The sequence below is a fragment of the Giraffa tippelskirchi genome, chromosome 8, assembly GCF_054371585.1.
Source record: "Giraffa tippelskirchi isolate mGirTip1 chromosome 8, T2T-mGirTip1v1.2.pri, whole genome shotgun sequence".
NCBI classification, from domain to species: domain Eukaryota; kingdom Metazoa; phylum Chordata; class Mammalia; order Artiodactyla; family Giraffidae; genus Giraffa; species Giraffa tippelskirchi.
Window position 1 is genome coordinate 131,251,453 of NC_137282.1, and position 13,488 is coordinate 131,264,940.

Genomic DNA, 13,488 nt, shown 5'->3' on the forward strand with positions numbered 1-13,488 from the left:
TCGTGATAGGGCTGGGCCCGAGGTCCACCTCACTGTCACCTTAATCACCAAGATTCAATCATCAGATACAATAAAGAAAAGTATTATGGAAATAAAACACTGCCAAAATCTTTCTCAAATTGCAAGTGCATGCAATGAGCAGTCTGGGTTTATGAAGAACAAATTATGCCAGACACACTTGATTGTGCCTTTGAGGGAACTAAGAAATTAAGGGACAGGAAGGATGGGAGAGATGTAATACATCTTGATTTTAATACAGCAATTGATACATTGTCTTGCGGAATTGTCCCTGCAAAATTAATTCAAATTGGCTTGGGGAGGAGAACTGTCCCTGGGGTTGAAAACCAATGGAAAGATAAACAAACAAATAATAATTAAAGGAGAAAACCAAAGCCTACAGCCAGGAGGTGGGGAAAGGAGGGAGGATGATGGGAAAGGAAGTGTGTGTGTGTGTGTGTGTGTGTGTGTGTGTGTGTGCGCCACTCAGTGGTATCTGACATTTTGCTGTCCCACAGGCTGTATCCCACCAGGCATCTCAGTCCGTGAAATTTCCCAGGCAAGAATACTGGAGTGAATTGCCACTTCCTACTCCAGGAGATCTTCCCCATCCAGGGATCGAGCTCAGGTCTCTTAAATCTCCTGCATTGGCAGGTAGGTTCTTTACCACCAGCGCCACCTGGGAAGCCCTGGGAGAGGGGGAGTCACTGGCTTTTTGGTAAGACTCAGAAGTGCACAGAAGTATAGAAAAAAAAGTCTGGGGGTTGGGGAGGTGGAGGAAGGGCAGGGAGAGGAAGGGGAAGCCCAGAGAAGGGGCTGACCAGAAGCCTGCGAGGCAGGGGGGTTTGCCCTGCTCTCTGTCGGGTGGGTCACATCACCTACCCAAAGAGACTGGGAAACTGGAGGCCGTCCCCTGAAGAACCCACACCCTGGACAGGGCAAGCTCATTAGAAAATAAACATGGTGACGCAGTAGACTTCAGAAGCAGTGTCAGGTGCTAGTCTTGATCAAGTATTTGCTTTTACAAATGCAGAACATTCAAAGGGAAGTCACCCATTCTTCAGAACCATAGACGCCTGACTTGGGCTCAGAGGGTTGGAGCTGGAAGGGGCCTTGGTGAAGGAGCGTCTCCCTGCACAGATGCAGAGGCTCAGACCCACAGAGAGAGAAGGGAGGTGTGTTAGAAATGCAGATTCCTGGGCCCAGGGCTCAGAGGTTCTGACCTTTCATGGAGCTGGGATAAGGCCCAGGCAACATCGTTTTTAACAGGTGGACCAGAGGCGATTCTGGTCTGTGCATTATGCTGAGAAACCCTGGCACACAGTCACACCTGATCCTTCCGTAACTTTTTATTTCTTCCCTTCCTTTCCCTGTTCTCTCTCCTTTCTTTCTTCCTTCCCACCAAAACATTTCATGGTGTGCCTACCTGAAGGAAGGCACCATCTGAGCTTCCAGGGATGCGGAGGTGACGGTGATCACCATCTTTGAGATGTGGACAGTTAGGATATCCAGTGGGAAATCTCATAGGAAGCACGTGAGACAGAGGTCATGTTCAAAGACACCATGTAAACACCACCCACAAAACCCAGACAGATGCAAACTGTAAGACAAAGACCTGGTTTCCTCAGTAAATATACTGCTAGGGGCAAAAATAAGAGGGAGGGAAGAGCTCCAAATTAAAGGGGACTGAAGAAGCACATCAATCACTTGCAATGTGAGACCTCTTCTGGATTCTGATCTGGACAAACTGACTGTGAAAAAGAACATCTATGAGACAATCGGAAAAATGGGGACGTCTGTGACTATTTGATGATTTTTAAGCAATGTTAAGGTACTTATATTGTGCTTATTTTTAGACAGTCCTTATCTTTTAGACATAGATTCTAAAATGTTCATGGATAAGACTATATGTCTACAGCTGACTTCAGATTGATCATGTGTGTGTGTGTGTGTGTGTGTGGTGGGTGTAAGAGAGAGAGAGGCAAGGTTGTCCTTGAGTTGATAACTGTTGAAGCTGATGATTGGTATACAGGAGTTAATTGTACTATTCTCTCTACTTTGTATGTATTTGAAATATTCATAAGTGAAAGAAAGAAAAGAAAGAAGGAAGGAAGGAAGAAAGAAAAAGAAAGCAAAGAAGGATAGGGCAGGGAGGGAGGAGAGAGAGTAACGGAAGGAAGGAGGTAGGGGGGAAGGAAATGCAGGTGACAAATAAACAGTGGATGAAATCACAGACTAATGACCAGATAGGATGCTTCAGGAAAGGTGTCCTGCTCTGGTGGCCGGGCTCAGCTCAGGGAAGGATTAAGCACTGGCTGGGCCAGGATGAGAGGAAAGGGAAGGTGGGATGCCTCCTTGTAGAGGAGGCCACAGAAAGAAGCAGAGACCTGGTCATCCAGAGCTTTCAGTGCTATTCTCAGGAGCCTGGGATGCTGAGGGGGTGTGGGAGAGACCAAACAATCTCAGACAGGGAGGCGTGGAGAGATGGAGAGACACACTCTTGGTTCTGCCCCCCTGGGCTTCTCCGTGGATATTGGACGGGGATGGGGAGACCAAATGAGGGAAAACAAATTACAGCCATAGCAAGGGTCCAGGTGAGAGTGAGAAGGGTCTGAACTAAAGCCCAGCAGTGGGAGGGCGCCTCTGGAGAGCTGTAGGACATAGAAGCCAGAGGGCTTGTTGCCGGGCTGAAGGGAGGTAGGTGTTTGGGGTGGCTCCCAGGTTTCCTGTTGGTGATGTCATCTTTCAGCCATGACGGGGCGCACAGGAGAGGTGAGGGGTCCACGTGGACACCTTGCACCGTGGGACAGCCATGGGGGGATGTACCACAAGTAGCCAATTGTGCAAGACTACAGCTCCGAGGAGAGGTTTAAACCAGAGGGCGGACAAGAGCACCCTGAGGACAAGGAGAAGAGAAGAGGGGAGGAGAGGACGAGGGGCGGGGAGGGAAGAGAAGGAAGCCGGGGTCAGGGTCCTAGTAAACCGCTGAGAACTAAGGGAGGTACCAGTACAAAGAGCCCGCACACAACCCTCGACTCCCGTCGGTGCTGCGCCAGATGCCCTCCTGCAGCTTCTGCCTAGTGATCCCCCAGCCAGGTTTCCAGGTCTGCTGGTGTCTCCTGGGTCTGGGTCAGCGCTGACTGTAGCCGTTGCTTCCTCTCCGGCCCCTCCCTCATCATTCCTGCCAGGTGCCTCCCACCCCTGTCTGTGGACCCGCTGTTACTCAGGAAGCTGATGGATGCCTCCATCACTGAAACCCTTTTCCCTGCTGTCAGCTGAGCTGGCTCTCCCATATGTGGTTTCCTCACTCCGTTCTTCCACACTCTGTCGAGTCCACCAGACCTGGGGTGAAGTCCCGGCTCAGCCACCAGGCATGTATGTAAATTTGGATATTTTTCCACCCCTCCGAGTCCACTTCCTCCCCTGTGAGATGGGAGTGAGGATCATACTGACCTCCTAAGTACCATACTGCATGGGTAGCGCTTAGCTGTGCGTGCCACATTGTCCTTGTTATTATTCTCCATCTTCACACGGACCTGTCTCCTGGTCACCTGAGCAGCCCCTGTTACGCCTGGGGAGCTCCTGCAGATCACTTGCTCTCTGTTTTCCTGAGTGCCGAGCCCTTGGCCAGCCCTACCCTCCAATGGTGACATTCCCCCATCTCTTGGGCATCTCCTGGCTCCTCTGAAGCCTGGCTCTCCTGCCTGATTCTAAATGTTGGCCTCTTCCTTGCCCCAAACCAACACCTTCTCAGAACCATGGTCCAGCAGGACCTAAAGAGTGTCTGTTGATCTCAAGGCACTTTATACACTTGTCAAAAAGTTGGCAACACACAGCTATGTTTGTGATACTGATTTTTCCAACTTTCAACTACTGAAGTGATGGAGAGATAAAAGAAGACTTTGCAGAGGTACTGTCTCCCCACCCCACATGAGCATAATGATCTCGGTGAGCCAGCAGTGAGTGGTGGCTTGAAGTGAGACTCGTGACCAGGAATTGAACCTGGGTAGCCTGGAGGAGAATCAGAAATCCCAGCCATCAGACCAGTAAGGGCTAGAGGCTAGAAGCTGTTTTTCCCTGGATCTTTGCCCCCCAGTGAAAAATGTATTTCTAATAGAGGCAAGAACTGTAAAGGCAAGTATAAAGTTTATTTAGAGATACAGCACAGTGGGAGAGCACGCAGAGAAGCTGTTTAGTTAAGAGAGAAGCAAGGCAGAGATGCACCCTTGGAGAGAAAGGGTGTAGGTGTCCCCCTTAGTGAGGAAGAGTGCAATAAAAAGATGGTTACATCGTTTATATAGGTCAGTTCTTCCAGGTCTTTGTTTACCTTTAGCGAATTATCTGGTTTCTTTTTCCACACCTGACCTGCCCTAGGACCCTCCCAGACATGCGTGCACGTCCAAGATGGATTCTTAGTAAAGAGCCCCATAGGACGGCTTTAGCATCACATATTACTATCACAAAAGGTTCCCCTTCTTTTGGACCCCCAAGAGGCCTTTCTGAGCATGTCAAATGTCTCCCTTGTCCCAAGGATGGGACATATATGACCTCCTGATCTCTTAACAGAGTTTAGTGCCACTCTGTTCCTGCCATAAAAATGCCCAGTGTCCGGTTATTTACCCTATTCCCATGGCTGACTTTTATATTGAGGCATAAGATCTTGAAATATAGACAGAAGTCCAGTCATAAACACATTGTCCTGGAGCCCGTGTGTCTCCAGCTTCAGGAAACGTAAACAGGGAGCTGATAATGAATGTCCAGCCTGGAACTCACCTTCTCACCCCAGGAGGTGGAAATAGGAGGCCAGTTATAGACACCTAGCCTGGCGCCCATCTATCTATCTCTTATTTCAATAGCAGTGATTCCAACTGGGGGTTGGGGGGGGTACCCGTGGGGATGGGGCTGCCTGACCAGAGCAAGCAAAACCACACTTCCCATTCTCTCGGCGAAAACAAGATAAGAAGAGTCATTCGGGTTCATGAAAACAGCCTCCCTCCTCCCAGCTATCCCTAGACATTACAGAGATCGCCGCTTTCTAAAGCGTTTATTCAACAGCCATTTACAGGGCGCCCACCATGAGGCAGGCACTAAGTGCTGAAACTGAATTTATTTCCTGCATTAAATCTCAGGAAAGATTGGGAAGCCTTGTCAGCGAGGCCTCCGGGTAGAATTTCTATGCCTTTACAGACTAACGCGTGCATTCTTTGGAGCGCTATTTATTGTTCCTGCTGCTTCCTCGGAGGGGAGAAATAAGATCTAGGTCTCTCGGGTCACTGAAAAACAGGGGAGCTGCCTACTTTAGTGACTGACTTGACGGGACATGATTTGCCTCTTTTTCTTTTCTGAAGCCATCTCGGTTCGCCGCCATGGTTCATGTAAAGTGGTATTTGAGGAGAGAGGGTTGTGGCTGTTTTTAAAGACCAGCTTGAAGCGTGAGATTCACTGGATCATGCATGCTAATTCGGTTCAGTCGTGTCCAACTCTTTGCGACCCCATGGACGCAGACCCCGCCAGACTCCTCTGTCCTTGGGATTCTCCAGGCAAGAATACTGGAGTGGGCTCCCATGCCCTCCTCCAGGGGATCTTCACGATCAAGGGTTTGAAACCACATTTCCTGCAGCTCTTGCATTGCAGGCGGATTCTTGACCGCTGAGCTACCAGGGAAGCCCCTAACTGGATCATCTGTATGATTTTTTTTGGTAGTGGTGGTGGTGGTCCAATCTGCTACGTAGTCCTCGGTATCCATTCTCCTCTCCTGCTTTTAGCAATAAGATCCCAGTGTTTTAACTTGGCCTCCCACTGATTCACATTTCCCAGTTTCCCTTGCAGCTGGTTGCGTGGAGTTATGGGGCCAAGTTCTTGCCAAGGGGATTTAAAGAGAAAGGATGCCACAACTTCTGGGTCTTGCTCTTAAAATGTTTAAGTGTTCATGCACCTTTCTCACCTGGACAGAGTGCCCATGAATCAGCAGTGACCATGTGGATGAGGGCAATATCCTACAGAAGGAGTCTGGGACCCTTGATGACCTTACAGCGCTGTGCCACCTACCCACTATGAACCATCTACCTATGTCTCTGGATGATCACATAAGAGAAAAATAAACCCACTGAATTCATAGGGTGGCTTTGTGACAGCAGCCTAGCATATACCCTAACTAATACATTCTTTGCGCGTGTGCTCAGTCACTTTAGTCATGGCTGACTCTTTGCGACCCTATGGACTGTAGCCCACCAGGTTCCTCCATCCATGGGATTCTCCAGGCAAGAATACTGGAGTGTGAGTTGCCATGCCCTCCTCCAGGGGATCTTCCCCACTCAGGAATCGAACCCACGTCTCCTGTGACTTCCACATCCCAGGTGGATTCTTTACCGCTGAGTCAACAGGGAAGCCCAATACATTCTTTACTACAGTAAAATCATTAAAATCCTAAGTTCTTTGGGCACCTTTGGTACAAATAACCGCAGACTCTCCTTCTCCCTCACCAAACACTCACAGCTGTTTAGGCTCCCTCTGCTCTGGGCCGCATCCGAAACAGTCCTATGACAGCAACTTGCTGGGGATTTGTTCTTTTACATTCTAACTGCAGAAGCATCATGTCCCTGCAAAACCTTAAAATGCATTCAGTAAACAGTAAACGGCTTTCTTCTGAAAGCATCATTTACCCTTGAGAAGTTGGGTTTTTCCACACATTTTCTCTGTATTGGAGAGCGTGTTTGTGCTGTAGGTATTCCTGTTAGAGCAGCGAGGTGGCTTCTGTTTATATTGAAATATTTTCTAGTGTCTCATGTCAAACCGGAGGGCTCTTGGGATCCACTCTTCCCCTTCCCAGGGACTCGACCTCCTGCTGTTCCAGTTAAGCCCGTGGGGGTGTGAGACAGTTGTAACTTGACAAGGAGCAGCCCACAAGGTGAGAGAGGTGGGGGGAATACACAAATAAAGACATTATAGCTCCTTTTATGCGGGAGAAAAAGAGCAGGGAAAATCACAGTAATATAATTTTAAAACATCCTTGTCATGCAAGTCTTTAGGCAGGAGAAAGGTGTTGAGAAATCAAGTAAGCAAAAACAGCATGCCACAACTCCCAGAAGACCAGACGTCACTTGTTTAAGCAGCCTGAGGAAGGGAAAGGATGTATTCGGATGAAAATTAAACAGAAACTGGATCACCGTGGCTGTGGAGAAATGAAAACACCCCTTGGATCCAGGACTCTGTTACGCTGAGGGGCTCACAAAATGCGCAGACCTCTTTACTGAAACAAAGAGAGTGGTTCTCGTAGCTCCTGCCACCCGCACCAGCTCTGTCCACCGCGGGGAGACAAGCAGCTGGCACAGCACAGACTCCCACCTGGCCAGCAATGCAGTCAATCGTGCAGCCTTGGTGCCTAATGCATCTGGAGTGAGTCTCAAAGAGGCCCACATCCACCGAGCAGCCTCCTCCCTTGAGCCCCTCACCCACCAGACAAGTGGAAAACTGAATGTTGCTGCCGTACCGACCAGGGTTCAAATCCCAGGCCTGCTACTTGGCAGTTGAATAATCTTGGACAAATTACTTTATGGTTCTTTCTCTCTGTTTCCTCCTCTGTTCATTCCAAGAGTTGTTAAGGATATATTAACTGATTGCCCTTCTGTGAAGATTAACTTCCCAATTCCAGACAAGGCTTCCCTTCAGGGCTGAGTCTCTGCACCCACCCCAGACCTCTGTGAAAGCCGCTCTCCCCTCCGAACATCCCCCAAGACACCCTTGTTCTGGGCCAGCCTTGCAGCCTAGTGGCCAGGCCACCAGGACCCCCCACAACCTGGAGCTAGCCTGACCTCCCCTAAGATGCTGCACTGGGCCCACCAGGCCCAGAGGGAGGAGCTTGCTGGGAGGGGTTAAAGCAAATTCAGTCCATATGCCCGATGTACAAAGAGGCCAAACAGAAATATCAGAGTTTGGAGCACAGACAGGTTTACTGCAGAATGAGACAAGGAGATGGGTGACTCTTGCACTCAAAACCCCAAATTTCCCAAGAGTTTCAGCAAAGCACTTTTTTGGGTTTGTGTTTGTTTCTATTTATTTTTATTTATTAGTTAATTTTTGTTTTGTTTTGGCTGCGCTGGGTCTTCGTTGCTGCGTGGCCTTTTTCTAGTTGTGGCAAGCAGAGGCAAGCAGAACCACTTCTTTCTTGAAGTGGCTTCTCGTCGCTGGGGCTTCTCTCGTTGAACACTCTACATGGGCTCAGTAGTTGTGGTACAAAGGCTTAGCTGCTCCAAGGCATGTGGGATCTTTCTGGACCAGGGATCAAACCCGTGTCCCCTGCACTGGCAGAACCCTTCAGCAAAGCACTTTTAAAAGCCAGGTGAGCAAGGCGGGTTGCAGGTGATCAGCTTGTACACAGTTCTCTGATTGGCTGCCGGTGAGGTAACAGGGTGGTGTCACAAGGGTGAACAATATCAGTCCTTAGACTCCGGGAGGCCTGGGGCTATGTCCTCGTGGTCATCAAGTACTTAACATCTCCTATTTGGTGGGGGTTTTTCATATCTGCAAAACAACTCAGGAAATGTGCATCAGATACTGGGTACTTCAGAGAAGAGCTAAAGTAGAGGATATGGAGGAAATCCTGTCCTGGGAAGGCCTTTAAGGTCCTGCTCAGTTCAAGCTGAGGAGAGCTCCCAGGCTTCTCCCTCAGACCTGTTACAAGCCCTGGTTCGAATCTTGCCTTTGCTTTTTCACAGTGGGGTGACTCTAAAGTCCACTTTTCTCTGCACTTTATGGGAAACAAATCCATGTCCTCATTGTCTAAGCCAGTTTGACTCAGCTTCCGTAACTTGCAGCCAAACAGGCACACCACCTACGATCCCGCACTCACAGGAGGGTAGGACTTGTGGCTCTGAAGTTCTCATCACCTCAGCGAGGCCTCGTTTTCCCCATTATTCTGTCTGTGGAGCTTGATTTTCTTCCCCATGAGGATTACCCTGGACCCTCTGTCCCCGTCTCTCCCTCTTGGTTTCCGGCAGCACCTGCTCCCCTGCCAGCTTCTGCTATGGTGCTGGCCTTTGCGCTCCAGCCCCTCTCCCATCAAGGCCAAGGCCTGGGTAAACTCATCAGAGATTTGAAAAGGCTCTAAGGAGATCAAACCAGTCCATCCTAAAGGAAATCAACCCTGAATAGTCATTGGAAGGACTGATGCTGAAGCAGAAGCTTCAGCACTTTGGCCACCTGATGCGAAGCCGGCTCATTGGAAAAGACCCTGATGCTGGGAAAGAATGAAGGCAGGAGGAGAAGGGGACGACAGAGGATGAGATGATTGGATGGCATCATCGACTCAACAGACACAAGTTTGAGCAAACTCCAGGAGATAGTGATGGACAGGAAAGCCAGGCGTGCTGCAGGTCATGGGGTCACAAAGAGTCAAACACAACTGGGTGACTGAACAACACCACCAGTAGTGGGACCAGGAGATAATGAATGCTTCCTGGGGCTCTAGATGAGATAAAGGACTCATTCCCGTTTGGATGAGTTGTCACTCAGACACAGGAGTTGTCTGCCCCTGAGCTGGGGAAGGGTGTGGTGGGGTGGGGGCGCTCAAGGACTTCTTGCTAATTGCTTCTGTCACCCTCTCCCAGGGGGCACAAGTCAAGCCAACCACTTGCCCCTCTGCAGAACGGCCCCAGGCTCCCAGCAGCCTTGTTACCCTCCTCCCACTGTTTCAGGCTCCAGCCTCTCTGTGGCCCTAACTCCCCAGGTGGCTCAGTGGGCAATGAGCAGGCACCTACTCTGGGCAGAGCTTGGGCCAGCCCTGTCCCTGAGGACACCTGACCGCCCTGCACCCACCTGCAGCACCTACTGATTGCCAGTCATTGGGAGAAGCAAGTCAGGCTTGCGGACCTGAGCCTTCCTGCTCTTAAGGAAATGAAGACCAGAAGGGTCAGAACTGGAAGAGAATCTGGGGACCATCTGCTTCAGGGTTTCTCAAAGGTTAGTGGAGAAGCCTTTCTTCAAGTGAAATCTTAATCATTATTCAATCCCGGGCATGAAACAGACAAAGTGGGGGCTGCCTTGGTTGAAGCAGGGGAGGTGCTAGGCCCTCTCTGCCCTTCATCCCACTCAGGACCCCCCAGGTGTCCACAGACCCCAGTGAAGAGAGCTCTCGGCCAGGTGATGGTCATGGTTTCACTCCTGGTTCCACGTAGAATCCATTCCCCAGGGTGTTCCAAATGTAGTGTGAAAAGCTACTGATCTTTCCAGCTCTTTGAGGGTTGATGGAGGAGAAAATTGGAACCTGGGAGGTGAAGTGACAACCCCAGGACCCCAGTGCCAGCTCCCCTTTCAGTCTTTCTCCTCAACAGGCTGCCACTCGCTGGCAGGTGCTCCATGCTTCCCCAGCTTTGTCCCCAGCACATCCCAACTGGTTCCTTTCGACTCTTCAGGATCCTAGAAAACAAGTCACTTTACCAAACGAGGCCATGAGCAGGGGTGTGGAGTGAGAGGTCACTGAGCCAGATCTTTATTCAGGGTGCTGACTGTCTGGGACAATGAAGGCGCTGATGTTGGTCTAATTACGGGGCTATCATTATTCATTAGTTCTGCAGAGGGACTGGAGGGGCAAAAGGGAAAGAAGCATGAAGGGAAAGTGGGGAAGCGAGAAGGAACTCAGCTAGGAGGGCCGGGGGGAGAACAGGAGAGTGGGCCAGGCTGCCCTGGGCACCCCACTTTCTGCCTCTCCTACCTCCCCTCCTTGACCCCAACTGCCCACTCAGTCCCAAGAAGATGGTCAGAAAGATGCTCGCTGCTCCTGTCCTCAGTTGTGCCACAATCTGTTCTCTGATCACTGCCCACTGCTTCTGCACTCCCTCTGCCTCCTGCAGTTCACTCATTCCCATATCCACTCTTTCAACAGATGTTCATTAAATACCTATTATGTGCCCAGGACTTTTCTCAACACTGAGGTCTGATTCTCAGTGGAGTGCTCAGAGAAAGTCTGAGGAGGTGACATTTGAGCGGGAGCCTGAATGAAGTGGAGCAGAACTGAAGGGGCCAAGGGCCTGGGGCAGGGCTGCAATGGGCCTGATGGGTGGAGCAGAAGGGAGGTGGAGCAGAAAGGCAAAGGGGAGGATGCCGTGGACTGAGGTCAGAGTTATGCAAGTTGTGAGGTGCATGAGGGGGATCGGGGAGGCGGGCCTGGGGGCTGGTTCAATGATCCCAATGTGTGAGGGTGGTTGCTGAGGTTAGAGCAGTACAGTAGGGTGCCAAGAAGTGTTCAGAGTCTTTCATTGAAAGAGTTTATATTTTATGTATTCTTTTTTAAGTTTTTATATTTATTTATCTGGCGGGCTCAGTAGTTGCAGTATATAGGCTTAGTTGCTCTGAGGCATGTGGGATCTTACTTACCCAACCAGGGACTGAACCCACATCCCCTGCATTGGAAGGCAGATTCTTGGCCACTGGCCCACCAGGGAAGTCCGTGTATTTTGTATATTCTGACTCCAGCTCTCATCCTCTCCCTTCGTGATTGCTCCCCATCTAGACTCTGCCTGTCCCAGATCACAGAGTGATGAGAATTTCTTTAGTGCCATCTTCATGTGAGGTTTCTCACTATCACACAAACTTTTGCTTCTCCCAGGTTTTCACCAGGTGGGTGGGAGGCCCAGCAACCTGACACAGGGGGCTTCCGGGAGCTGGGAGCAGGGCGGGCGTGGGCAAAGGAAGGATCAGGTCAAAGTTCACGGCAATGAGTGGGCAAGAGTAGTAATATAGATGAAACAGGACACTCAGGACACAAAGGGACCAGAGTCAGGGCAGCAAGAAGTGGGTGGGTGGGTGGGGGAGCAGAGTAGACCATCTCATACCCTCATCTCCCACCTCAGTCCCAATCGGCTACTGAGGCTGGCACAGTCCCTTCATTGTGGCAACAGCTTGGAGATTTTATGGAGTCCCCCGTGGGCAGTGCTGGACAAATCATGTCACTCTTTCAGGTCAAATACTGCAGAACATCCTCTGGACGAGAGTGAGCGAGGCTGTCTACATGCTCTCCTCCTCTGTCTTTGCATATTTAGCCAACATGACACTTCTCAAGAGTAACCAGAGGCCTTGTCAACATATGGGCTGCCGTTATGGAAGAAAGACAATATACCCATGACAGTGATAAGCATGAGATAATTATATGGCATTGAACTAGATAGCTGTATTAGACAGATCACATTATTTGTTGTTTTTTTACAAGTATATGTTGTCTTAAAGGCGTGAGCAGCATATGGATCATGGCAAGGTTGCTGAAATGCTGGTCAGCCCTGCTTGTGGGTGAGGAGGAGCTTCTAAGCTTGACTTGGAGGTTCAGATCCTTGGAGTGTATGTGTCCCCTCAACCGGACGTAAAGCTCCCAAGCGTGCACCATGTCACTGCTTCCCTGTCCACACTTCTGACATAGCTGATGCTATTTCTGTGCCTGCTAAATGGACGGAGGAATAAATGAAGAGACGAGAGGATGGCTGCCCTGTCCCTTGCCCAGCGTGGTGCCCGGGTCACAGGAGAATTAACTGAGGATCGTCACAATGACATTGTGTCTATCCTAGGTCCCACTCCCACCAAAGGTCTACTCTCTCCTTCCTCAAGTGATAGTGTACTGACCAATGGCCAGGAGAAGGAAGCCTGGGTGTTGGGGGCTGTTATCCCTTCAAGGCAACCTACTAACATGCTTTGACAGTTATCTTCTGCAGATGAGCTTAGCTGCGGAGGTCAGCTGTGGACAGTCTAAGCATCTCTCAAATCCTAGGCTAACAGCTCACTCGGCTTACTGAGGTCCTGCCCAGCTTTAGCCCTTGGGTGATAAGGGACCAGTGAGAAGCAGGCTGTGGGCTCCTCTGTCCTGGTAACAGGGGCGACACCTCCCAGGCCTTCCAGGTCACAAGGCACTGTCTCCCACATCCTCTCTGACCTCACCACACCTTGGAGGGAGACAGCTGGTGAGGATTGCTGCTTCAGCCTCAGAGATTCAGAGAGGGCTGACTGACTGGCCCAGCCACAGTTTTGCAGGAAATAAGAGCCAAGACTGAATTGAACCCCAACCTTCCAATTCCAAATTCTTGGTCCTCTCCATTACACAACTGAGCTCCCTCTGAGAGTGCGAAGTTCAGAGCAGGAGGCAGCCAGAACATCGTTTATTCTGAGCCCATCACTTGACAGCTGGGGCTCAGGAAGGAAGAAATGAATGGGGTCCCCTGCGCCCAGGGCCCAGCCACACTTACTCAGCAGGCCACCTCATCCGATTCCCCCGGGAGGTCTGTCTTCTTGACATCATGCCCACCATCACCATTTTACTCCCCAGACTGTATTTCCTCTCTGCCGCCAGACAGCTGTGGCAGTTAACAGCTGTTTACCAGCAGTCAGGTAGAGGACAACCTAAGTGGAATATAAACTATCGAATTAAATTCCCCTCTTCAAATGTCACCCAGACTCGCTCTACCTGAGAATTTCAATCAGTGCTAGTGACTTCTGCCTGCTCTGTAATGGATG

General features: G+C 50.2%; 1 long non-coding RNA gene across 1 annotated transcript; it reads right to left on the reverse strand.

Moving 5' to 3' along the window:
* Positions 1-8,023: 8,023 nt before the first annotated feature.
* LOC145518631 (uncharacterized) lies at positions 8,024-12,814 on the reverse strand. The gene is made up of 2 exons (XR_014063049.1): positions 11,368-12,814; positions 8,024-10,410 (listed from the first exon to the last, which is right to left on the reverse strand). It is a non-coding gene; the product is annotated as an uncharacterized LOC145518631 (long non-coding RNA).
* Positions 12,815-13,488: the final 674 nt, after the last annotated feature.